Raw genomic sequence first — 26375 nt, 5'->3', positions numbered from 1 at the left:
TTATCGTATCAATCTTTCAACAATAATTATTTTATAGTGTTGTGTCAAACAGGTTATTATTTTTGCTGTTTATTTAAAGATCTTTTACAGGTGAACTGAGATTATAAGGCCCCTGTGGGTTTAGTTCCCACCTATGTTGTTCTGACCTGACTTCCAAACCCTCGTTTTGTTTGTTTAACTGCTGAAATCAAACATATGAGGGGAAACCTCAGACTTCCTGCAGCAAGTGAACATTTCCTTAGTAAACGGTGGGCAGATTGGTTGACAAGCTGTGGTTTGTAGAGGACGACTGGGGGGATCCGAGGAGAAGAATGTCCCCTCTGTCCAGGCAGACGGTGGCATGCCAGCACCTCTTTCCCTCCCTGTCAGCCTCCAGTCCCTCTGCTCTACAAACCCTGGATAAGCTCCTACTGTAGTTAAAGTTACAGTAAAAAAGCTGCAAGCTTTACTATCTTTCATACAATGCTTTAGAATAAAAAGGGCCAAAATTAAATTCAAGGAATGAGGAGCTAATTATACTGACTGTGTGTTGCTGGAACTTCAGTACACCAAAACTTGTAATTACCATGGCATGATAAAGTGCACAACATCACCCGAAATAACTATTACTTTCCTACACTGAGTTCTGACTGACTCACAGACCAACTTGAATTCAGTTTTTCCCTTTTTTCAGTTCGGCAATCAAGTTAACTCATCCTTTTTTTTTAGTGACGTGGCTTCACGGGAGACAGCCTGTCGGATGGCTGGCCTGTCCATTAATTTGGACCAGGCTGAACTACTGGATGCAGCTCAAGGTTCCCAGAAAAAGACTCTTCCAACAGTGTACATTGTTGTTTTGAATGACAAAAACCACTGGACTGAAACATGTTTATGTCCCCTTCATTATTTTGTCCAACATGACCTAATTTACATGAACCTAAACTATACCACATGACCTGCAAAAGTAATTAAATGTCCATCAACCTATGCTATACTTTCTTTTCTTACTATTAATGCTAAACTGGCAGCCTTTGTAACGTTACACCTGCAAAACATAAGCTGTAGATCACAGAGGAGGGTTGTAGGTTCAGAATTTTCTGTGTGAAGTTGCATATTCTCCCTGTGTTAGTGCAGGTTTCTCTTGGGACCTCCAGGTTCTCCTGCAATGAAAATCTCAGTTAGTGCTGCCTACGCAAGGTTAGATCTCTAACCCAACCTGAAACTAGAGTTGGTGTTCTCGTCTTCTTTAATACCAATACAGATTACTTTATTTGGAGGTTTTACAGTTCACGCAATTCTAATAATTTACACCTACTTTCAACTTATCACAAGTAAAAGTTTGTTCGTATGTAAATCCAAAAAGTAAATAACAGAGAACAAAAACTAAAGGGGTTGTTTCCTCTCAGTTTTCACTAAAAATACAACCACATTCTGAAAAGAAAATTATGTGACCTAAAGTGGGCAGATCATAGGAGAAATTTTAGGTTTTCTTGACCAGCACAAGCACCACCTCAACCCCCTTTCTCTTTTTTCCTCTCACAGACGGCTCCCACATGTTTAGACATGCTCTTGCACCAGGAGAGGCCCAGAGGGTCAAATTTTAACAAAAGCAGTCCGTTCTTTCCACTGCTTTGACTACTCTGCAGATCTACACCTGTTAAATGAGTGCTGCTGTGATTGACTGGCAGTCCAGCGACACAACCACCTTTTAAAAAAAAAAGAAAAAGCATTTGCATAAAGCAGACAGCAAACTTGCAAACACTGTAGCAGCAGGCTTGGCTCAGCGAGTAGTCATGTTACCAGGCTCTCGTTTCTGTGCTTCAGCCAGATTTTCTTCTTTTCCAGATGTTGGAGCTCCTCCCTGCTGGCCGGCCACAGCCTCCCACAGCTTGCACTCAGCCAGCAACCACAGCTGCTACCAATATGAGAACTCTGAGAAGAAAGTTTTAGGCGACACAGAGGAGAGGAAGACCCAGTCTGAAGTTTGCACTTAGGATCAGACTGGGCTTAAAGGCAAGAGCAGGTGAAAAAAAGAAAGAGCCAGCCGAGTTAGGGTCACTCCTACTTTACTAACCCATCATAGTTGATGTTCTTTAAAACCTTTGCAAGCTGCACTATACATACACCCTTTTTTTCCACCGTCTAATATGTAAAGACAAAACATTTTTTGTCGTGTCTTTTTTTCTTGATTCCTTCAAATCAGTTGTTTTCCTGCTTTGCAAAGATCACAAACTTCTTCTGTGATTTTGATAAAAAGCTGATGTTTGGGGCCATCTCTCTGTTGAGCTAAATGGAAAATCCAAGGAAAATGGCAGCTTCCCAAAACTCTCTTTTGTTTGCATGAAAAGCCTTCCACAATCTGAAACTAGTTGTTATGTCTTTACACTTAGAGCTCATAATATGAGCTTAATCATTTTTAAAGTCTCAGTTTAAGGTACATACTATATCACTGGATAAATATCTGCCTCTTTATTTGATTAAAGCTACACTGGCTTCACTATCTAGCTACCAAGTGCTCTACAAGTAGGGTTCAACAATGGTGTTGAACCAAAGCAGTAAATCTCAGGGTAGCTGCTGAACAATGAGCTTTCCATGTTGGCTAATTACGAAAATGACTCCTTTAACACTCTCAGTTTTCCTTTTACTTGTACTAAAACATTGCCTATGTTTGCATTGAAATCAAGAAACTAACTACCAGACGGCACCAGACATGCATGCTGGCTGATAGGGTTAAAGTGCCAGCAGTTCCTCCAAGGCCACTTGAAGCTAGCTCCAAAATGAATCAATCCCTGTGGAATGCCACATTAAAATACCCTATTTTACCCCCATATCTCACTTTGACACAAGCGCATCTCACCAAATTTGGACACTTCTCAGACCAAAAAACAAACATTTAGGCTTTAAAATCTAGACTCCAGAAATGAATATGTGACATCATGATGACACGTCTTCCTTTTATATACAGGTTATGATAATATCAGGTAGGCAGTGCATGCTTCATGCACAATTTAATTCTGTGGATTTAAATTCAGCACAACACCTTCTTTTTTAAACTCACAAAAATTCTCCTTCCCAGCCTAACAGCAGAAATGAATGTGTCTTGGCAGGCCTATACTTTCCCTTTTCATCTGTTTGATATATTTGATGTAAGACTACTGCATGTTTGGAGCTTGGCTGGGAGAGAGAGCAAGAGAGAACAGGGAAGAGAGAGGAAACAGGCCCAAGTGCCAGAGGGGCCCAAAGACAGGAGAACACTGGAGGCTAACTTTGTATATTCACATCTCTTTTTTTATGAAAGGGTAATTTTGGGTCTTCATCCAGCGCACTTTTTAAAGTCAAGTGTCTATTCCTGTAATTATTACCTCTATATCGGTTAGATAGAAAACATCTGGACCGTCTTTATCCAGTCCTGAGTTTTGTGTCCATTTATTTAAAACTCAAACAGAATAAGTTGGCGCCACGTTGCTTAAAGAAAATTAAAGTAATAATTATCTGGCAGACTAAAGAGTCACCCTCAATTACACCATGTGTTGAGCTGTACTGATGATATGAATCTCTGGCTTGAATCCATTATTAGCAATTTCTAACAGCTGAGCAATGTAACATAGAAAAAAGATGTTATCCTTTTGCTTGAATGAAAGAATTTAACTCTTTGCTCTTTCACACCCATCTGCACTATGTGACTGCAGCTCCACCTTCCAGTGGCTGCTTCGGACACAATCCAGTCTCATATTTCACCGTTTGGTCGTCACTCCAAGCCCATCCTCCACTAATGCTCATTTCCCTAATGCATCCGCATTCGTCATCTCATGTTTACACCATGAGGGAGCTTCTAAAGTTCAGGGGAGCTTATGCACTAGATGGGGCTCTTCTGTGAGTTTAATCCCAGTCAGCCCTCTTAGGCGATGACTCCTCAACACATGACTATTATAGACAGTCATTTTTTTTTTATGTGGCGTTTTTCCTTTTGTGAATCAGGCATCCAAGTACAGAAAGTGTTAAATGCTGCGCAGGCTGAGCAACCCTCTGGTGCACACTGTGATTGCGGGGAAGTATAAATAAACTTAATTGAACTTTTTTTCACATTTAAAATTAAAAGGAACAAAAATAGATTTGTTCTTGAGCTCACCTCAACAACATACCCTTTCCACATCCCTGCAAACGTGTTACACAGTTTGCTGAGACATGCTTAGCTCGTGATCTGCATGCACACCAAGTGTTTACTTTTGTACTTAACATAGAGGTGGGAAACATTTGGCCAGAAGGTGGAAGACTTAATACCTTCATAAACAGTTTAAACTGAATTTATTATTATATTATTTTTGCATGTGGTACAAAAACTTCTGGACTGTTATAATTAAATATGTCCTCCAATTAATTACATCTCCACTTCAATCTCCAGCTGAGGTGCTTAGTTTTAATCTCCTCTGTGGTGTAGATTTTGTTTTCCTACTGGGAGGGGGTGTTTTCTCTGGCTTCTACTCACTGGTCCCAGATCTAACTAAAAAGCTTTGCAAATTAATGACCCCAGAGGGGTCGTACCTACATGTTTTTACTTTGGCATTCAGGCACTGTGGAAAGACAGGATTAGTTTAAACATCTAAAGGGGTTAAGGAGCATGTAGACAATTTTGGGGCTTCATAAAGGTTTTCTACCATCACCTTTTCCTCTTTCAGTATGAGATAAAGACTAAGGCAAAGCTGGAGGTTATTATTACAGACGAGATGCTCTGGCTCATGATTCACCCTCATTGAACTCATGTGTTTGGTCTTCCAGCGAGATGAGTGTGATTAAATTTCCCCACTGCAAACGCTGCACCACAGACAAAGACATCACTGGGACCACAATGAGTGACTCCACCTTTAGCCTTCTGGTCTATAGTTTTTCCTGCAAAGTAAGTTGCCACTCCAGGACATTTTGTATCCTTCATGCCACTGAGTGCCTGTAGTTGTGCACATATTTAAGATTTTCTGCATCATATTAGATCATATTTGTCTTTCTTATCAGTTTTCCCCTGTCTTGGGCCATTCAGCCTACACATAGAATAAAACTATATAACAAAAACAAGATATAACGGGAGAAAAGGACTACAAGTAATAATTATTATGGATAATCTGTTACATCCTTAATTAACAATTCAACTAAACTAAGTGCTAAAACGCTTAGAGGTTTGTTTTTGTTTGGCCAAACCTCTAAAATATTTGCTTTTCTATGACAAAAGATTAAGTAATATAGATAAAAACAGACTTGTAAACAAGAATAAAAGCTTAAGAAATCATTTGTTGCACCTCTAGAGTTGGTAACAAAATAGAAAACTAAACAGATGAATAAAAAATTGATTAGCAACACAAGGAAATTATTTGAAAACTGAGCACTGATGTTATTGAGCTTGTATACCTAGCTGAAATGTGTGTGGGTGGAATATACATAGCTACAAGTAATATAAAGGAGTAGGTAGCCTACTTGTTATGGCTTGTAATGCCCCGAAGGTGCTGGAGACAAGGAGTGCAGGAATCACTTTCCCTCTGTTTGCATAGACACTCACTCACTTAACAGTGAAATATGTTACCTTTGATCTACATCAGGTTGGACATGGGTTTAAGAATGGTAACATTAACAACAGAGAAACAAAAATGTGGTTAAAACTCCAGAAGAAACGAGTGCATTATTTTAATGAGACCTGTTTTGTCAAAGTTTTCTTTAGGTTAGCCACACTATAGAGTAAAATTACTTGTTTGTTATGGTTAATTTAATCTTCAAAGGTACTAGTCATAACGTAGACTACTATACTGAAATACAATATGTTCCTATGATCCAGAAAATGTTGCATGCATAAGTAAGTACAGTATCAGCTGATGGCTGAGATGATGCTCCCCACATGTCCCACGGGCAAATTTCAAAGGGTATTCTTTACAAAACCAAGGAGATTATAATTGCCTTGAGGACTAGCTATCAGCAACATGTCCCACTGGCTATCTGGAACTCTCAGGTGGAGACGGTCCTTGGGAGTTCATCTGACATTCATGCAAACCTCCAGTGATGACAACACAGTCGTCATCATGGAAGCCCAACAACGCCTTCACTCCCTCTGCAGGCTGAAGAAGGTGGATCTCCCCATCCTAGTCCTGACCATATTTCACAGAGGCACCATAAACTGGAGAAGAAACAGAAAGCTGCTTAGAAAACTGCTGCCTCACATGCTGCCACATATTCAGGACATCTAGTCTTGAGGGCTGTAGATGCGGAGCAGTCAGGACTTCACTCACCGTTCACATAACTTTGTCACACTCAAGGAGCCCGCAAGGAGACACAGAAGTTTCAGATCAAGTACCAATAAACTGCTAAATAGCTCTCTTCCTACAGTAACATGACTGCTTAACCAGAGAATGTGAACAGATATTTTTTTTTAGCTTGCAGTAATATTTATAACAATTAAACACTGATTATACTTGTTGTTGTTTAGAACATTTTACCTGACACTGCACTACTGACCGGCTGATATGTGAAACCCTGTCCGTCTCAGGATGCACAGGCGTGCACTTAAATAGAATCACAGAGGTTGTGAATATATGCTAGTATGCTGCTTTTAATTGAGCTTTGAGATAAATTATATTTTAAAATGTGCTTTGCATAGAAGATAATGTAATAACTTCGATGAATGCATCTATACTGGTATATAGAATCTTTTTGTGCGACTAACCAAAAATCCTTGAGCCTGTTTTCATTTTTTTTTCCTTAAAGTTTTGTTTCCGAAGCTGAAGTCGCAGTGCAGAGCATAGTACAGCCAGCCCTGCAGCTGTAAGTGCTTCCAGATGCTTAAAGAATTGAACTCATGTGTGGGACAGAACAAAAAGATGTTTCCCTCATTTATCCAAGTTATCCCCTGTTGCCGTCCCCTTTCTTTTGCTTTTCTCAAATACATTTGTAGAACATAACATTTAGACATTAAAATGTAAAAAGAAGAAGCACTTTTCTAAAGCAATGATATCAGAAGAGATATCAAGAGAAAGGTTTTGAAATAAAAAAGAATCCTGGTTAGAAGTGGGAGGAGTGCTGCAGGGCTATAATCTTTTCTTACACTTTACTGCTGTGAACGACACAATAAAAACCTCTGCACGTGACCAGAACTACACTGCATAAAAAATGACAGCCCTGCTTCGAAGTGCAAAGACAAACTGTAGGATTTCATGGTGTGGCGAACGTCTGCCTGCAAAAAAGTCCTATTGACAAGTCAAACAGAGTTGGGTGGGATCGAGGCTGGGTTTAATGTGTGGGAGAAGGTGGAGTCCGACACTAGGTCTGCACTGCTACCTCGTGAACTCTGATGATGCCCCAGGGTGGCTACTTTTTTTTTTGACTGGGTGCTCCTCTTCCTTTCACTGATGTTAAAGGGGAAGCGGGAGGGGGAGTGAAGAGAAATCAAGAACTTCAGCAATGCACAAGACAGGTAGAGACAGGACCGAAATGAAAGAGAGAGGGAGCGAGAGAGAGAGACTACAAAATGTGTTTGTCGAAGTCAAGAGTGAGGATATATATGGTAGAAAAAGACAAACAGATCAGGTGTAAATAATAAAGTCTTGAGCTACAATATGTGTTTACTGGTAGTTCATGCCTGTGCTTCTACAACTGCAAGTAGAGCGAAGAAACAGCAGAATATGATATTAAACTACATCAATCTTTCTATTGCAGATGATAGGGAAAGCAGATTGCATTCAGTAATGGTGTCTTGTAAAGCGGCTGAGCTCCAGGAAAACTGTGCAAAGGAGGAATGCAGACTGCTGAGTGTCTCGACATGTTGAGAGGGAGAGCAGCAGTGGACGGAGAGGAGTCCAGCGCTGGAGTTTTACACACTCCAGAATCTTATGTCTATGATCTCTACGGATGAAAAGCTTTTAAAAGTCTTAGCATGATATCTTCCTTGATATCACAGAAGCCAGTTCGTAATCTCAAGATTTTTATTTACATGACCCAGATTGTTATGGTGTCACACATTGTAATATAAAGAGTCCTAAAGGCTCAGCCTAAAACAGTAATTAAAATCTGAAGGCGCAGGAAGCTTTGGATAGATGTGGGTGGCCACCATCGTTATCAGGTTAAGTACAAGCATTAAACGTAATGAAAAGTTTTCCCCCTGATGTAATTCCACCACCTGAAGCTGACGCACCCACTTTTATTCTAACATTTAAGTTTCTTTTACCTTAGCACTAAGTGACATCACATTTTAATAAATGTCATCTGAGTATTATATCCTGTTAAGCTACCATCAAATTCTTTCCTGGGTTAGACAATGTGCTTTAACTAGGACCATCTGTTTTAAATGAAGCCAGATCTTCGAGGCATTGCAAAGATGATTCATTCTGTTCAGACTCTCCCTCACAAAAGGTTTCCTTTGCTCAGTGATCGTGCGCTAAGGAGCATATTTTAAAGCATAATTTGTTCTTCTCTTCACGCACCTTCTTTTCATATACCTTTTCTTTTTAAATGGTGTAGTACTGCATCAATAACAAAGCAGAACTAACACTAGAAACGCGGGCATCAGGGGGTAAAATAGGCACATAGTTATCCCCCATCACCATAAACTGATCAAATTCAGTTCTGCCCGAACTGCTCCACCTTCCCTTCTTCCCCCCCCTCTGGTCGATTTTAAGATTTTAGTTTTTTGTTCCTCCTCTTTGCTCCTAAGCCAAGTATACTCCCTTTGTTGATGTGGCAGGCCTGGGAAATGAAGAGTTGATGCTTCATGTTAGACAAAGACAAGCACCTCCTCTCCTTTTTTTTTCACCCCTCTTTTGCTTGCAAACGTGGACAGAAAAGAAAAAAAAATAGATCATTTGGTAAGCTACCACAATGACACAAAATGTCAGGTTTAGGAGACGGTTCGTGGTGGCCAACATATATGAGCTACGCACCAGCAAAGTCTGTGTCTGGTCTTCTTTATTTGAACATCTTTGGCTTTATCTAAAAGAAAAAAGGACACCAATTTGAGTTTAGCAGACAGAAACAGTCTTACAAATTTAACTCTCTGGGGCTATCAGTAAAAACAGATCCTTAAATGTTATCAGTATATGATCTGATTTCCATCTACAGCACAAATCATTAGCCAGGAAAAAATGACAAGACTTTACTTCCAAAGCTGCCAGCATGTGAATTCATCCAGGGGAGAGACAGCTAATAAATGACAGAGCAAGGTGCTTTTCAAAGCCAGTGAACTAGTTTTCAGTGAGTTTCCGTGATGTGGGGAGAGGGAGAAAGAGGGAGAGCACAACCAGACATCTTACATTTCATTCCAAAGTACAGCTGAACACAAACCAGGGAGGGACATGACGCTAATCTAAATATGGGCAACCGACTGGAGCCAATCAGACTGTGTCCATCCGTTTTTTACCCACCCACTCCCGACTCACCCTCATCTCCCTGCACTCATTGTAGTTCAACACATGACGTGGAGACCTCAAACGCTGCTGCTTTTTCTTACCATCCCTAATCTTTTTGGCTCAGAGTCTCTCTTCTTGACTATACAGTAGTTCATGGTATTTCCTCCAAAAAAAGTCAGTGTCTGTATCACAGCTGAGAGGCTCTTCTATTGCACCAGACGCTTCAACCCAAATCTTTATGTAGCTTACTTTTCTGTATTAATTTTCATCATCAGAAATGAAAGCTACTGTTTATAGAATGAAAATAAATTAGAAATCAGTCATGAACTTGCTGCTACAGTAAATAATATGTCGATGTTTACTTTGAGCTGTGACGTGGAACCTTGACTCTCATCGGTCGAACTGGAGCTAAATTTTGCAACGTGTGCTTTTCTTTTATGTTTACTCCTGTTAAATTCGAGTAATGCTCCCCTGATAAGATCGAACAGCAGCCAGCATCACATTAAATTTGTCTTTCTTATTAACCAACAGTTGGTTTTAAAAACGTCATGTGTTTATACCCATTTGGGCACAGTCATTTTGAAAAAGGTTAAAGCACATAACATATAGCACCTGGCTGCAAGGATGCAGTCCTGTCAGCATTTCATAAAGCTTAATTGCCCCCTCTCTGTGTTCTCCATGTGGTGTTGCAGCCCCAGCACTCGAAAGGCTTCAGACAGGCAGGGGGTAAGGGTTTACACATTCATGGTTTGACTGAGAACACAACAAGCTGCTCCTGTTTAAGTGCGTGTAAAACCTGCTGCCCCATCTTTGTTAGTTGTACCCTGGTACCTGCCGTATGCTACCCATTAGCTGAGGGGAAGCAGGCTGCTTTATGGAGCCGTACCACTGGGGAGTCTGATCTTGACCACGTTTAATCAGCTGAATAACCAGAAAAAGCCCCGTGGCAACAATCAGCACTTTAGCTCAGGTACTAAAGACCCCAAACACTATTCCGGGTTTAATCCAAATCAGTTTACATTTAGTCAGACACTCCTTCGAGTGCGATAAGCTTAATTCCATCTTAAATACTGAAATTTTTTTTCCCACCAGTATCATTAAAATGTGCTAGTCTCCAAGCTGCAGTGAAACTGTGGATCACAGCCCACCTCACCTGCTTCAGCCTTCTTTAGAGCCTGTCTGTTGTGGGTCTTTTTATTCTTGTGTGCTTTTTAGAAAACATAATTTGGTGATTTCAATCAAAATGCTCAAGAAAAAAAAAGAATAATGAGCAAAAATTGGCTCCAACTGAGAAACCAAAAGATGCTGCACATTTGTACGGTAGCAGCCTGTCAGTCACAAGTTAAAGATAAGATAAGATAAGATGACCTTTATTAGTCCCACAGGTGGGAAATTTGTTTTGTTACAGCAAAAGTGCAAAGTTATGTAGCAGAAATTAGAAAACACTGGAATGCAATAAAATAAAATAAAATACTATATACAATAGAATAAAATAGAATAGAATAGAATAATATATACAATAGAATAAAATAGAAATACTATATACAACTGAGTAAGAAAATACAAAAGTACAACTTCGTCAGAAGAAGAATTGCACAAGAATTGCACATATAGCATATAGAATTGCAGCAGTCTTATTGCACGTGTGAGGGTTTGATCAGCTGCAAAAGTCTTTGTTGTGGAGTCTGACAGCAGTGGGGAGGAAAGACCTGCGAAATCTCTCCATCCCACACCGTGGGTGCCGCAGTCTCCCACTGAAGGAGCTGCTCAGTGCTGTCAGAGTCTCTTGCATGGGGTGGGAGATGTTGTCCAACAGGGGTGACAGCTTAGCCGCCATTCTCCCGTCACTCACCACCTCCGCTGGGTCCAGAGGGCATCCTAGAACAGAGCTGGCCCTTCGGATCAGCCTGTTCAGTCTCTTCCTGTCCCCAGCAGAGATGCTGCCGCCCCAGCAGATCACACCATAGAAGATGGCTGAGGCCACCACAGAGTCATAGAAGGTCTTCAGGAGTGGGCCCTCCACTCCAAACGACCTGAGTCTCCGCAGCAGGTACAGCCTGCTCTGCCCTTTCCTGTAGAGGGCTTCTGAATTATGGGTCCAGTCCAGTTTGTTGTTCAGATGAACACCAAGGTACCTGTAGCTGTCCACAGCCTCAATGTCCATACCTTGGATGTTCAGTGGTTGCAGTGGAGGATGCTTGTGCCTGCGGAAGTCTACCACCAGCTCCTTGGTTTTACTGGCATTGATCTGGAGGTAGTTCTGCTGGCACCAGTCCACAAAGGGCACACCAAAATGGTTTATGTTTGCAAACCACAAGACGTCTGGAACAATGTCCTTTGGACAGACAAGACCAAACTAGAGATGACTGGCCATTATTCACGTCATTACTTTTAGGAAACTGTCAGTACGGTGGTGGAAAGGTAAAATTTTATGCTTGGTTGTCATCCACAGCACGTGGGCACCTTGAAGTCATCGAGTCGACCGTGAACTCCTCTTTATACAAAAGTATTGAAGAGTCAAATGTGAGACCATCTGTCCAACAACTAAATCTTGGCCCAAATTGCAACAGGACAATAATCCCAAGCATAGCAGCAAATCTAGGAGAGAGTGGCTGAAATGGCTCACTTAAAGTCTGGCAAACCTCAGTGAACTGAAGCAAAGTAAAGAAGTGTGGGCAAAAATTCCTACACAATGATGTGCCAGACTGATAAAGTCATATAGAAAAGAATTACTTCAAGCTTCTTCTGCTAAAGGCGGTTCTATGCTACAGGGTGTCAACTTTTCAGGCGGACTAAAACAATTGATGATTAAACCTTAATTTACACATGAAACAACTGAATGTGGAACACACTTACCAAAACTTCCCAAGCCACTTTTCTAAGTAGGTGCATAGTAAAAAAAAAATCAACGTAGACATTATATGAGAGCACATCTGCAAGAGCGATGAAAGGGGCCACAGATTTCTATATCAGTTTTCCACTAACAAAAATAAACCCCTACAGTGCAGCCATATTTAGTCTTCAGTAGGGGCCTTTGAGACCTTTAGTCACCTACTACACATTTTGCCAGGGCCTCAAAGTGGTTTAAGGCTCCTAATTAAAAAACAGAAGCACCTGAAGCTACTGTAAAACACGCAGGGGTACTGAAATACCTAAAAAAAAGCCCTTGATCTTCTTAGTTCTTAATTAATGATGGCAGCAAAGCAGCCTCTCTTAAACACTGGCTTGCTACTGTGAGGGCCCTTGCTTGCTTGCTTTAATAAACACTTTAATAAAAGCTTTTTTCTTTCAAACAAGCCTGCTTTTTGATGTGTTTGAAAGCAGAGGTTCCCAAATTCGTTTTATAATAAAATATATTAAATGTGTATCCAAAAGCGATACAGAGGAAAAGATAACTTTGTCAAACTGTGAGCAGCACAAACTGAATATTTCACATCTGTCTTCAGCAAGGAGGATTTCCAGCTAGACACTTGTTTTAGTCTGCTATCGATCTCACAGTTGGCTTCTACACTGACAATGTTCGCTCAGGTTGCAGCACCAGCATCCAAAAACATCTGGATTTGTCACTCTTGGACACAGTCGTGGCTCAGCCATTAAAACACATCTTTTATGACTGGAAAAGAAATTAGGCAGACGACACTGTAGAAGAGCAAAAGAACACTGTGTTTGGAAAAGTTTGAGGGGATTTCTGTACCTGTATTTGGACATATCTGCTGTTAGGTGGAACAAATTTGTGTTTAGCTGACGAATTATAGCACTGTGTCTGTTTTTTTTGCCATTTTCAAAGTCTGTCAGGTGGCTTCTAGTGTTGATCAATGAAAATCTCAAACAATAACAAATGTGAGGTATGAACTCACAGATTCAAACTTAAGTCTTTGATGCCTTTCTTGCAGGCTAACACTGCTGTAGATAACCATTTTAGACACGTGACCACCAACCATGTGATGTTAACTCATGGTGATGACAATTCAAGTGAATAGAGCCTCAGTGACACAGGCCTAGAGACTGGTTTGCAACCAGAAATGTGTACTCCCAAAATGTCTCGAAAAGACCATTTTGTGATTGCTTTGGTTGCAAGAATATTATTGCATTTGTAGTTTGAATGGAAGACTTGTCTACAAGCACTGGCCAGCTCATCTCCAAGCTGCAGTGAAACTGTGAAAAGTGCATCACCAACTAGAAACATTACTTTGAAGGTGAACCTTTTTAATTTCCAGTTTGGCTTGCACTTGGCACTGCTAGTATTTAGCGAAAATACATGAAAAACTAAAAGTAAAACTGGGACAGTATGGTAGGAACCAAAGCAGGTTTTTGGTGAAGCACCTTCCTTGCAACTGAATCCCACTCATCGAAAAGCGTCCCCAAATGTCTACATTACCCTAACATTCAAGCAAGATGAGACAGAGGAGGAGACGGTAAAGCAAGTCTTTACCATTCCTTCCTTCAGTGCTCTTCATTTTTCTGTCTGCCTCTCCTCTTCCACCCATTTCTTCTTCTTCTCACTCTCTTGACTCATCCAGGCAGCAGACCAAGTATAATAGGAGACAGGAAAGAAAAGTCCACAGCAGCTGAGTGCGTGGGGCCAAGAACCAAGCCCAGTGGCCCTTTTTTTCTCTCCATACTATAACCCTCTAATTTCGCATTTATTTTAGGATGAAAGTTTATTGAGCTCAAGTCTGGCTGCAAAGCCAAAATCCTGGGAGTCACTGTGACACTCACTGCCCTCTCCACTCATCTATGGCTTTTTGATCAGAGGGCAGAATGATTTTGCTGCAACGTCTCTGAGGAAATGGTGTCAAAGTTAAATCTAGTGTGGGATAGAGGAATGTGGAAAATGACAGGTGAACAACTACATTAAAAGACTGGCTTTTTCCTTTTTTCCCCTGTGAAATCACATGATCTCCCACTGCACACTTCTTTGGAATCTGGGGCTCCAAAGAAGACACTGTTTATGTTTTTATCTGGCATTATAATGGAAGCAGTTAAATGCAGAACTGCAGGGAGAACAGCCGTTTCAGTTAAAATTCCAGTTGGTACATGGGATTGTAAAGAACATAAAGAATCAGTAGGAATTTCAGCAAACTCACCTTGTTCCAAAGCGATCCAGGTGTACATGCAACATAACTGTACATTCAGGTGAAGAGAATGAGGGGAAAAATTATAGTTTCGTGTTGTAATGATGGGGCTGACTGGTCCTTACTGTCATTGAACACCAATGATAGGAGGAAGTATTATTGGAGCCGTCGTTCACTGTAATTCACGCATTTTATATACTTCATACTTACAGCTGTTGTTAAAGAATGCATACATTCATTCACACTGTACAATAACACCTGGATGTATTTTACATTCATCCTCACAAATGAGGGATTGCTGTAGCAGCTGGTCAGGCACTTTTTCCTCAGTCACAATTATCTCAGCAGTGCACACCTTTGTAAAGACATTCATGATACCCAAAGGCTAGATGCTAATGACATAATGAGTTTTTTTTAGCACTTCCATTCGGATTCTGGTTTAGAGCCAATGATTTATATTGTAAATATATAGCAGCACTTTTAGGAATCACCCTCATTGGGTCAAAATATTTATTTGTCAAATATTTACTTACTAAGCAAAAACCTATAAACCTATATACTGATCTGAATACTATCTGAATACAAATGCTTGCATATTACTATGCTAAAGTAAGATTGTGAACCTTACTAAAACTTAAATGCTGTGTCTGAAACTGAAACCACGTGTGTGGAGTTTACGTGTTGTCCATCTGGCTTTACATGCAGGTTAAACTGTGGCTCTTTCTCCAATTCTTTGCCTTTTGTCCCGTCGTCTCTCGTCTGTTCTCTCGTCTGTTCTCTTTACCCTCAACTCCAACCAGTCACACCAGATGGATGCCCCTCCCTCAGCCTGTTTCTACCAGAGACTTCTTCCTGTTAAATGGGAGTTTTTCCTCCCCATTGTCATCAAGTTGTTGCTCATAGGGGGTCATGTGGCTGTTAGAGTTTCTTTCTAAAATCATAGGCTCTTTACACTACAACATAAAGCACCTTGAGACAACTGTTGTTGTGACTAGGCGTTGTATTAACAAAACTCAACTGAATCTTTCCTCCTGCTCAACGGAGGCTGTTATAGTACGGAAAGTACAGATGGCAGTGATACCAAGTACTGTCTTAAAGCCTAACAGTTCAATACACAACCAAAGTAGTACTCCTAACCAAAATTAGACTGGAGCTTCCTCTTGAGTGAGAATACATAATACAGACCACCGTGCAATATGTGGCTAGAAGACTCAAGATCAGGCTAATCACTCCAAACACTCCCTCACCCTGCAACCACTCTGCACCATTCAATGAACGCCTAAATGCCTGTATTGTTATAGATCATTTACAGCGCAACCTTCCTACGCTACCACTTTCATTCTCCATACTTCCTCCGCAGCCAACATCTGAAAGCTGTTAGTCCTTTCAGGGTGACACAGAAGGCAGGCATAAATCTTAACTCCTCCTTCAGCACCAGCGCTGATTTCTGAACATGTGGCCGGCACCACCTTATCAAGCATGAAATTTCTTCTTCTGAGGTCTCTGTGATAAAATTTGAAAGGGGTAAACAATGTCGAGGAGGCAAAACACGAGTTTATAATGCCACAGTAACAGTGAGGATCAGGTTAATTTATAGTAAATCAGGCATTTTAGATGCAAACCGAGCAAGTGGGAACTCATTTGGATTTCCATAATATCCCAAATAGCTCCTCAGCCACTCTCTTGTCTATCTTGTGTGGTCATATTTTTTCTAGCTATATTAAGATATAACAATCTGAGGGAACAGATTTAATATTTACATTCTATTTGTTTGCTTTTCTGTAAAAAATAAGATAAGACAAGACAGGCAAGCACGAGTTCCACAACTCAAATAATCACACATGCTCAAATAGGTCATGTAGAAAGGAAGAATGGCAAAAAGAAGAGAAACTGGGATTATTAGATGTGATCAGAGCTTGTTTACTTTACTGAAAAAAAACTGAAAGTCAACAAAACTTCACTATGCATAAGAAAATGCACACTGGAGCAGTCACATCCTTCTATGTTCAATCGGTTTTTGGTTTTTTTTCTCGTTTTTTTTCTCTATGCACGTCTGCCAGTAACGACTGTGCTCATTTTGTTAAAGATCTCTTTACAGAGTGAGAACAATCACAATGGGAAGGAGAGAAAGCATTTAACGTGGCAACTTTACACATATCCTCTTCATGAAAAGAGGAGGTGAAAATAAGGCAGGGAGAAGAGTAAGGAGGGAGAAGAAGGAGACTGTGGCTATTTAAATGTCTCAAGTCGTATACACTGCCTCTGCTAAACTGCGGGTTAAGAGAAGTAATTTTTACCCGTGCTGAATGTTAGGGGAGGGAGGACAGACCACATTGCATTCTTCTGCATTGAGGTCACCTTCTTCTTCTCAACCATTCTGAAGTACTCAGCAAAGTTTGGGCTGGACTGCAGGCTTGTTACACTAGGGCACTGAGGGAGCTACTGCACATGCTCAAAACTGACATCAAATACTGGCATTTCCTCTTTCCGAAACAGACAGCATTATCAGTCCCAAATCCTAAATTAGCAGCTCTGAAAAGCAAAGTTAATAGCTCCTATAACTACACTGGATTCTATAACATACATGTTTATAATGCCCCAAATTCTTAATAATTCTTAACTCCTAATGAGAAGATAAACTTACACAAACAAGGTTTTGTGGCTATACTGAATATCGAGAGAGCTTAAAGTTGAGTCCAAACCATAGTAGATTTTGGGGGGAAAGGATCCAGATCAAATTTTAGTGATTAAATATACTTACATCAGTACTGTACATCATTTGATGCACTTTACATACATACATACTACACTAGGAGAAAATTTGCAACAATGTTTCTGATGATACAGAACAAAATAATACAATGTTTTATTGATGCTTGAGGCAGCTGCATTTATAAGTAAATGAAGGGCATCTTTCTTTATTAATGAGATACTGTGATGACAAACCTTATTTCAAAGAAAGTGGCTCATATTAAATGAAAGGCTTTGTCTTTGGTTGGTGGTTCAATCCCTCCAGTCTGCATGCCAAGTATCCTTGGGCAGGATACTAACTCCAACTTGCTCTCTGATGTGTGTGCATGTTAGATAGAAAACACTTACATATAAAAAAGCGCGGTGCGTATGGGTGAATCGGGGAAGTTGTGTAAAGCGCAATGAGTGCTTAGATAGAGTAGAAAAGGCCTGTATAAGAACCAGTCCATTTACCATTCTTACACCACACTGCATCATCTGTCTTTTTGTCAAGGTGGTGAAGCAAGTAAAGCTTTCAGATACAGACCTTTATGCTGATTCTTAATATTCAGAATTACACACTTCACAGGTTTGACCTCCAGTTCTTGGGGTTTTAGATGCTATTTTACTTCCACAACAACTGAAAAACAGTCTTTTCATGTAATGTTAAAGACTTTCACAGGCGCTCTTTATCTTAACTAGACTTTATTTTTGCTCAGTTTTGGTATCAATTATACTATTCAAACCTGCTGGTTTTATTTAAACACAGTATAATTTACTGTTAAAACTTTTACACTCAAGTGAGCTTCTGTTTTAATTGCTGCCTTCTTGGAAACCAAACTAATAAAGGTGAAGCTGGATGTGTTTGATTTGAAAACAAAGCTTAACACAAGTTAAGCACAGAGAAATACATCAAGCAGCTCTTTGCAGGTGACTAGTTACATATTATTTGCTATAAAGCTAAATACTGTACTTTTGTGGTTAGGAAGCGATCAGCTAATTTGTCTTCTAGCTTACTTAGAATCCAAAACAATCCATCACAAGCCTTACTACTTAACTTAACAATGAGCTACAGGCACAAACATACCTGCTATCCTTGTAGTGCGGAAGGATTTCAGACATGCTGCTTTCAATCACAGGAAGCGGTGTGATTGGGTAGTAAACAATTGAAATTTGTAAATTTCGTGCTTTTAAATGAGCTTACTACATTGTCAGTTTACCAATATGTTCAAAGGGGTACACATTTTTTAGTTTAGTTTTGTTTTGGGGTTTTTTTTGGTTACGGCACATCGTGTAAATAGACAGTTAAAAGAGCTATAAACCACGTTTGATGGGACTATACTGCTTCCGATGTTTAAGGTAGGCTATACTCCTTACCTGGTACGAAAGGAGAAAACGTCTTTGTCTTCAGGTTAAAAAATAAAATAAAATGGCAATGAAAAATAAAGAGCTCAATGGAAGTGTCTCAGAGTGGGACACTTAAGTGACTAACTGTACTCAAAGGCATTAGCATGAATATAAATGCAGTCAAGAGACGAGGTCCCCTACCTATAGGCCTACTTGCATTAACACTGGGTTGGTGGTGGTGGTAAAAGAAAATGTATGAGTCAGCATAAGAAGCATAAGATTAACACTTAATATTGTAAAATACGTATAACAGTAACAAATTATTTTGGAAAATATACAAAAATGTGAGACCTTATGGTGAAGTGCATGGACATCATATATAGGCATACTTCAGTCTACTGTCTGTGACTTCAAATTAAGGTTTTTGTGAGACTGGGATTCAACAATCACGTTTTGCAATGACACCTCAGTTTTTATTTTATGTCATTTACAGGAAGCTTAAGCATAGTATATTGCATGTTCAGTCCAAACTTGTAGCAGGGGATTAAATTGAATTGCGGATTAGATTACTATCAGCCTAAACCGATCCACTGCCAAACAATATCCACTGATGTTAAAACTCAAATCTAAGATTTCACCGGGGTATAACAGAGCAATATTGCAGCATGAGCTCCACGAAAAGAGGTCTAGCAATTCACATGACTCTGTAAGTATCTCTGAATTAATTTCTGAAGTAAAATCTAAGAACTGTCGCCAGGCAAACTAATGCACTTAACTTCTGCTTATCTGCATCAGGATAAATCTACAAATATAAGACTGCCAATGCTGTGATAACATTGCAGCTTGAATTTCACTGTCTTGCAATAAAAACCTTTCTAACTAGAACAAGACAGCAAAATGTACTCGTTGGAAAATGATCTGTACACAACTTGACATTGCTCACAACAATACTCCTATAATGTAAACATAATATCAGGAATGTATCCTAATACTTTTATATAAGATGAGACATAATTAATGCACAAACATTGTTCGAATATCATCGTCTCAGCAGTGTAAAAACTTTAGAGTTGTTAAATTTCGCTTTGGTGGCTGAGGGGAGAGTATGACTCATAGACAGATGGGAATTTTCCCCTGCATAGTTACAGGGCTCCCTGTTTCCATTTCCAGTGTCTCTCAGTTTGAGGTTACCTACTGGGTATTCTACTCATTTTCTCTGCATCTGTTAGTTATATAGATAAAATCGAATCGACTGCTTCATATAACTACTAAACTCCCAATTAATGTCTCCTCCTTCTTCTCCTCAATTTCTTCTCTTGGTTTTCTTTGTTTGTCTCTCCTGCTCGTCTTTTTCGTCTTCCACTCTTATACTCAGCCGTACCTCCTACTTTCCCCTCATTTTTCTCACACGCGAACATCTCTGCAGGCCACAGTATTTATGAGCCTTTGCAGAGGAGTGGAAGGCAGCTGGAGTAACGATGTTTCCAGACGGGATCTCTGAGCTCATTTTTCCCCAGTCATGCCTTTCAAACTCACTTCGCGACAGAGGCTGACTTCAAAACTCAAAGCAAGGTTCAGAGACGCTGTTTAAAAGTTAAATGTTAACACTTGGTGGTGCAGAGGAGAAATTAAAGTGCTCACAATGACTAAGCGACGTGCTGAAGATAGTTAAGAAAGCCAAAACAGCTCAAAATGCTGTAAAAATAAAAATGGAATTTAGCCATAAAGTAAGGCACAGATTGACGTGGAGATAAAGCTAAAAGCAAAAAAAGAAAGAAAACTACAGATAAAAGGGAAGGAATGGACTCTCTTATAACTAACTAACTTTCCCAGATGCTGGAAAAGACCAGTGTCAAACCACCCTGAAGAAATTGCAGGTCAACTGGAAAGACCATTTATAGAGGAAGAAGACTTTAACTTCACCAGTGAAAGCTAGAATCCCTCAGATTTCAACAGTTTCATGAAACAGTTTTAGCTGAGTTGTGTGTCACTTTTTCCTGTTTGTGTGTGTTTGTGTATGTGTCTGTCTCATCCAAAGCCCATCCCAACAATACTGAGCCGAGTCTCCTCTGCTTTGCAGCAGGCTCTCTCCCAGTTTGAGCTATTGTGGCTGGGAAATATGACACCCACATGCACAGGGGGACTCTTTAGTTTTTGTCTTGTGGCCTCTGATGTTGTGCTAACATAAAGATAACCAACATAAGCATTGTCAGATAAGGGGGGAACTTTGAGGGTCTGTGATTTTTCTATGATTAAAAATAAAGACAACACATTTGTTGTGATGTTTGTGTAAATCCTTAAGTTGTTGGAACATGTTTTCAGGTGTAAAGTGACTGAACTTTTACTTGCAAATGACGAACTAACCACAAAAGTCTGTTAATGACATACAAAGAGCTCCCTTTCAGATAAGCTGTTCACTGTCCGGTATGCTCTTATTCTTCCCTGTTTTTAGAGGTGCCACGCTCGCCAGAAGTCTTGCACATTATCTGAAGTCAGGGAAGGATCCAGTCATATTTTCCATCCACTCGCTGAGTCTGACTGGATGTCTGCACCGGTGGGGGGAGTGGAGGGATGGGAGGAAAAAGGAGGAGGCAGGGCGAGAAGGAGGGAGGGATGGAGAGCTGAAGTTTGGATGGGGGCTGGGACACTGGAGAAAGCCAGATGCAGAGATGAAAAGAAAACCAGACCCAGAAAAGGTCTTTACAGAAATGTGTGTTTTGTGATGGAAACAAAGTCAAGAGATAAATGTTGTTCATGAAATCCCTGAAAACACCTAATGTAGAGGAAAACAACTATCTTTTATCAGAAAATGTTATTTTAAGATAGGCTGATTAAAAATGTAGCTATAGGTTTGTAAGGGTGGGTCCCACATCATTCTGTTCCACACCTCAAGAGGATGTGGCATGCCGTGATGGGAGGAGCTCTTAAGAGGGTGGATTTGTTAGGCAGCTGAACCTTTGAAAAAAGAAGACTTTGAATTATTTAAATAGTTAGCCTGTAGTTTGGAAGTTGGAGTCTTGTCTGCAAACACTTGCCAGCTACATGCCAAAATTGCAACACAAACTGGAAATAGATGCCATTTGCCTTTAAAGTAAAAGTTGTACCTTTTGAAATATGTTGGGTTCATCAGGGAGGCAAATGGTCTCCAATTTCTGTTTGCATCACACTTTTTCAAGTTCCACTATTGCTTGGTGTATCGACTGGTTCCATCATTCAAAACACATTCAAAATACTAACAGTACAACTTCTAATTATACTGATAATCTTCACTAAATTCAATAAAAAGAACAGCTTGCACACAGGAAGAACCCTGAACCAAGACTCACCACCTTACTGACTAAAGTTTCTATCTAACAAGGAATAAACTTGTCTAGGGCAATCTAATAATGTCACATATCAGATCAAATCTAGCAAGCAGACCTTACTAAATAAAGATTTTTTTGGCACAGACTTGTGTAGTGCTGAGAGTAGTGCTCAGTAGCAAGCACAAACCATCCTGAGGCTAAAAAGACAGAAAGCAGGCCTTTATGAGATGATTGCATCTCACATTGGGCTCTGCTTGAAGTAACAGGCAGAAGTGGGATCAGACGCTCACCCTGTAATTGAGCATTTACCCATGATGCTGTGTGGAAATCCTTTTTTTTTTTTTTCAACTGATGCTGCTACTTTGAATAAACCTGCAGAGTCTGGGCCAGAGCTGGAAGGTTTATTTTCATGGAGGCGACTGCTGTAGTCACAGTAGTCATTTGCCCGTCTGTACACGTACACGGCAGACTTTAGCTCTCCTGAAACTGAATGCAGCTTACAGTTTAAAGAGTTGACTTGAGTGAGAATCTGCAATAATGCTTTGGCTAAGTTTCTCAGCCTATTTGATGGTCTGTAATGTAAAAGATGAAACCCAAACTGTTCCCCATGTATGTAGTTATTCCCAATGAACTGTAGCCCACTACTGCACATATTCAGTTTGTTGTTTTTTACTGTCATCCAAATGTTAACAGAGAATTATTATACCCTATATAATGGAGTCAATCTTCCAATTTGAAGAGGAATGTGTACAATAAATGGCCACTAATTGGAGTAAACTGCCATCATGCAACAAAAAAAGAGGGAAAGTGAAATCTAAATCACTTGCCGAGAGTGGTCATACTCTTGTTAGCCCACACCATAGATTTCACTTCACAGCAAAAACAGAGTTAAAACACACATTTTTAGGATTAAAAAAAAAATTGCTTTATATCCAGTACCATAAGAAATGCATATGACCATACTAAAAGTGGTTAATGGGGATCCATATATCCCTATATACTGTATATATAAGAGAATGCAACATGATGCTTTTTGAATATGTTAAACACACTTCCAAAGCTTTCTGTTTTTGGAATATTTCTTTCATCTAATTCGAACCTGTTATATCAGCAGTTCTTTAACATTCTACATTGCAAATGTAAATATACTGCATCATCTTAAAAGTATCAGAAAATATTATTATCATTAATGTTAAGTAAATAAGCACATTTAAAGTTTGAAGATGCTCAAAGACAAACAGCATCACTGCTCGCCTTTGCACTTGATTACAGCCATTCAGAAATTTAAAGATGTACTGTGCAGTGACTGATTTTAATTTACATTACTGTACAATTTTCCACATCATACCCTGTAATTTGTCTGAAGCAGGTGGGCCTACAATGGGCTTCCACCTAAACAAAGCATGAAAATTCTTGTGCTTAAACCTGTAATTGAGAATAATTAACAAACGTCATAATCGCCTGGAACAAAGACTTAACACCAAGTAATAGTGGCCTTATTGCAAATTGGCAGTCAGGCAGCAAGTCAAAGGAGATATTATAGTTTTCAAAAAAAAAAAAAAAAAAGAGGAAAAACTTATAAATACCCCCTGGCACCTTAAAAAAGTTGAAGAAAGACCTTCAGGCACTAAGTGATAGAAAGCAGTGAGAGACAGAGTGAGAGATAGTCGGAGAAGGGGTTTGGCTTTGTTGAGTGTGGAACAGCAAAGGCTCTGAAGACGTACAAGTAGAAACACGTGGACAGCAAAGGCAATGCTACGTGTTGCTGGCTATAGCTCAGAGGCTTGCTGTGGAATGCACAGTTTAGGCCTGTTTAGTTGCATCGCAAGCTCTGTGACATCTTAATGCTGAATGGAACAAAAATACATCTCCAAAATACATCTCCTTTTAAATTAATTTTTTAGTCTGAGTTGCCGCGAGGTGTGTGAGTGCTCGGATAGCCCCCAAAAAATAAGTATAGGTCTTATTTCAAATCACAGCTGTTTGACCTAGGCCCTACGGATACGCCGCATAGCTTTTAACAAACACACAATCTTTTTTTTCCCCCAAACACCCTCGGTTTCTGTTCACAAATGCCTGTCCTTGTGAGGCCTGTTAGTTTTCATTAAAGAAAACAGTTGCAGAATTCTAATTATTAAGATGCAAGACATAAAAACTTTGCAGCTGCAACTATGAAGACACCTTTTCCCACAATTTATTACAACTTGGGCTCATGAAGTTCAACAAGCTGCCAGTGACAAACGTGGAATTTCCTCCCTTGAGTCGACAAAGCACGGTGGCTGCAATTCAATTCTTTTTCACTCCCTCTGTTGTGATAAAAAAAGACCGTCTTACATGGGAGGATTTCAAGCTGTTACCTGTGTTGGCAGAAAAGAGAGTTTGTGTTGTTTCAGCTTCTCTTAACAGCAGTGTCATTTAATTATTTATTTTTTTCTCAAACATCTTATCTTACAGTGAGAAAAAACATCTAGCTTCAAGCTGCACTGCTAGAATACTTGAAGGCAGCTAAAATGCCATAAAATCACTCTGAGCGCTTCCACCCAAACCACCAGTCTGGACTCTATATATTATAGATTGCAGCAACTTGAGTCCAAGGCAAACACTAGAAAATTACCAGTTCTATTTAAACACTGTCCTGTGAGCTTCAACTTCATTTCACTCATGGAAAGTCTCTTTGAAAGTGCTGCCTTAAAGATTTATCATAAATCTAACCTGATTCACATCATATTTCACATTCAGAAAATTTCAAATGATGACATTTTTCAGTTGTATTTTCTAGGTTAGAATCACAGAGGCAGCACACAGGCACAAAGCTTATCAAATGAATTTCCTCTCAGACTAACAGCAGGACTTCCCTATTTTCATTTACAACCCCTGGAAAGCATTCCCACACTAAAAGTCTTGAAGCTCCTTCAGTGCACATTCAAAATTGTCACTTGGAGCCATTTCTAATTCATGATTTATTTATATGCTGCACAAATTACTCTGTTGTCTCGTACAGTATTCTCATTCTCATCAGTATCTTTGACCTCAGAAAGACAGTGGATGTTGCACAAATGCATAACATAAGCTGTAACTTAGGAGAACAAACAACCTTCTGGGATTAAAAAAGAGAAAACTTTTAGGTTGGCTCTGAAAGTAAAATTGATCGCTGTATGTTTATTAGCAGGTGTTTGAGTGCATAACCTGATTTCAATACACAAGGAACAAATTCTATAAAAGATCTGTTTACTTGATACAAAATCACTAAACAACCCCCCCTCAATCATCCAGACGGCTGAATAAATATAAAAACAGTGAAGATTTATGCAACCTGACAATTTATCTAATGCTGTCTTCATGTAAATATGCACTTCTTCAGAGTAGCATTAAAAATATTGATTGCTTAAGTAATGCTTCTGTAAATATTCAAGATGATTTTTATTCTGTTTACGGCAGCGTCGCTAGATTGTATGAAACTACAATTTAAGTTTATTTTTGAGGCAGATACTATGAATTAGCCTAACTATGAATAGGAAAACATACAAAAAATTTTAAATTTCAGATGTAATAAATTACCATAGGAACAATTCTTTACAATAGCTGACATGGTGGTTTTGGGCCTTGTTTGTACTATTATGTTGTTTTTATGTTTTTCTTCTGTCTTTATTGCTCCAGGTAGAATGATAAATATTGTATAGTATATAGCCGTGGGATTTACCTTCACTGCAGTATGCATTGTACTTTTTATGTTGGTATGAGGTTTTTTAAAATTAAAAGATTTCCTTTAATTTTGGGATGACAAAACTGAAAAAAAAATTATTTTCCCCCAATGCTGAATCGACTATCTAACATGCTTTTTCCCTCTTTTGATCAGTTCCTGATGGAATCTCATACATCATCATTGTATCGTCAATATTGTTTCTTATATCTTCACTGTTTCCACTTAATGGAGGACAAGATAGCTTGAATGTAAAAAAACAAAACTCAAAAAATATGAAGCAGAAAGAGGCAGAGTAAATGAAAGGTCAGATTGGGCCACACTGTAGTTGCAGAAGCTGCAACGTGTCCACAGTTAAAGCAGACTGCTTTGTGGACTTGCCAGATTTTTTTTCTCGCTCTCTCTTTCCCTCCTTCTCCATCTCTAACATCATGGGATGTCCTATGTTTTTGGGGAATGGGAGCTTTTGAAACAGAAACATGGATGTTTTCAAACTGTGTCAATCTTTCTTATTGGTTGTTGCTAATGCCAACAAAACACCAAATCTGTAAGCAATGTTATTGGTGATTGAGGAAGAGTTAAGATAATTAGGGGAAACATAATGGGTTATAATATGTTAATATTTTGTGAAGGCATCAAACTTGCAGTTACTTATACTTGTAACTGGATTTAATAAATCTATGTAAAATACTTTATTTGAATATGAACACATATGTTCTGTACACACAGAACACTGGTGTAATCTGCAATGTCCTGCAGATGCTTGATACTCGAAAGTGTTTAGGCCCCAAGAATAAAGAAATGGACCATAAGACCATAAAATGAATTCTTTTCAGCTTAAGTTTGAATAAATTTACTTGAATTG

This window comes from Simochromis diagramma, unplaced genomic scaffold (assembly GCF_900408965.1).
Source record: "Simochromis diagramma unplaced genomic scaffold, fSimDia1.1 OVJJ01000402.1, whole genome shotgun sequence".
Lineage (NCBI taxonomy): Eukaryota > Metazoa > Chordata > Actinopteri > Cichliformes > Cichlidae > Simochromis > Simochromis diagramma.
This window is presented reverse-complemented; position numbering follows the sequence as displayed.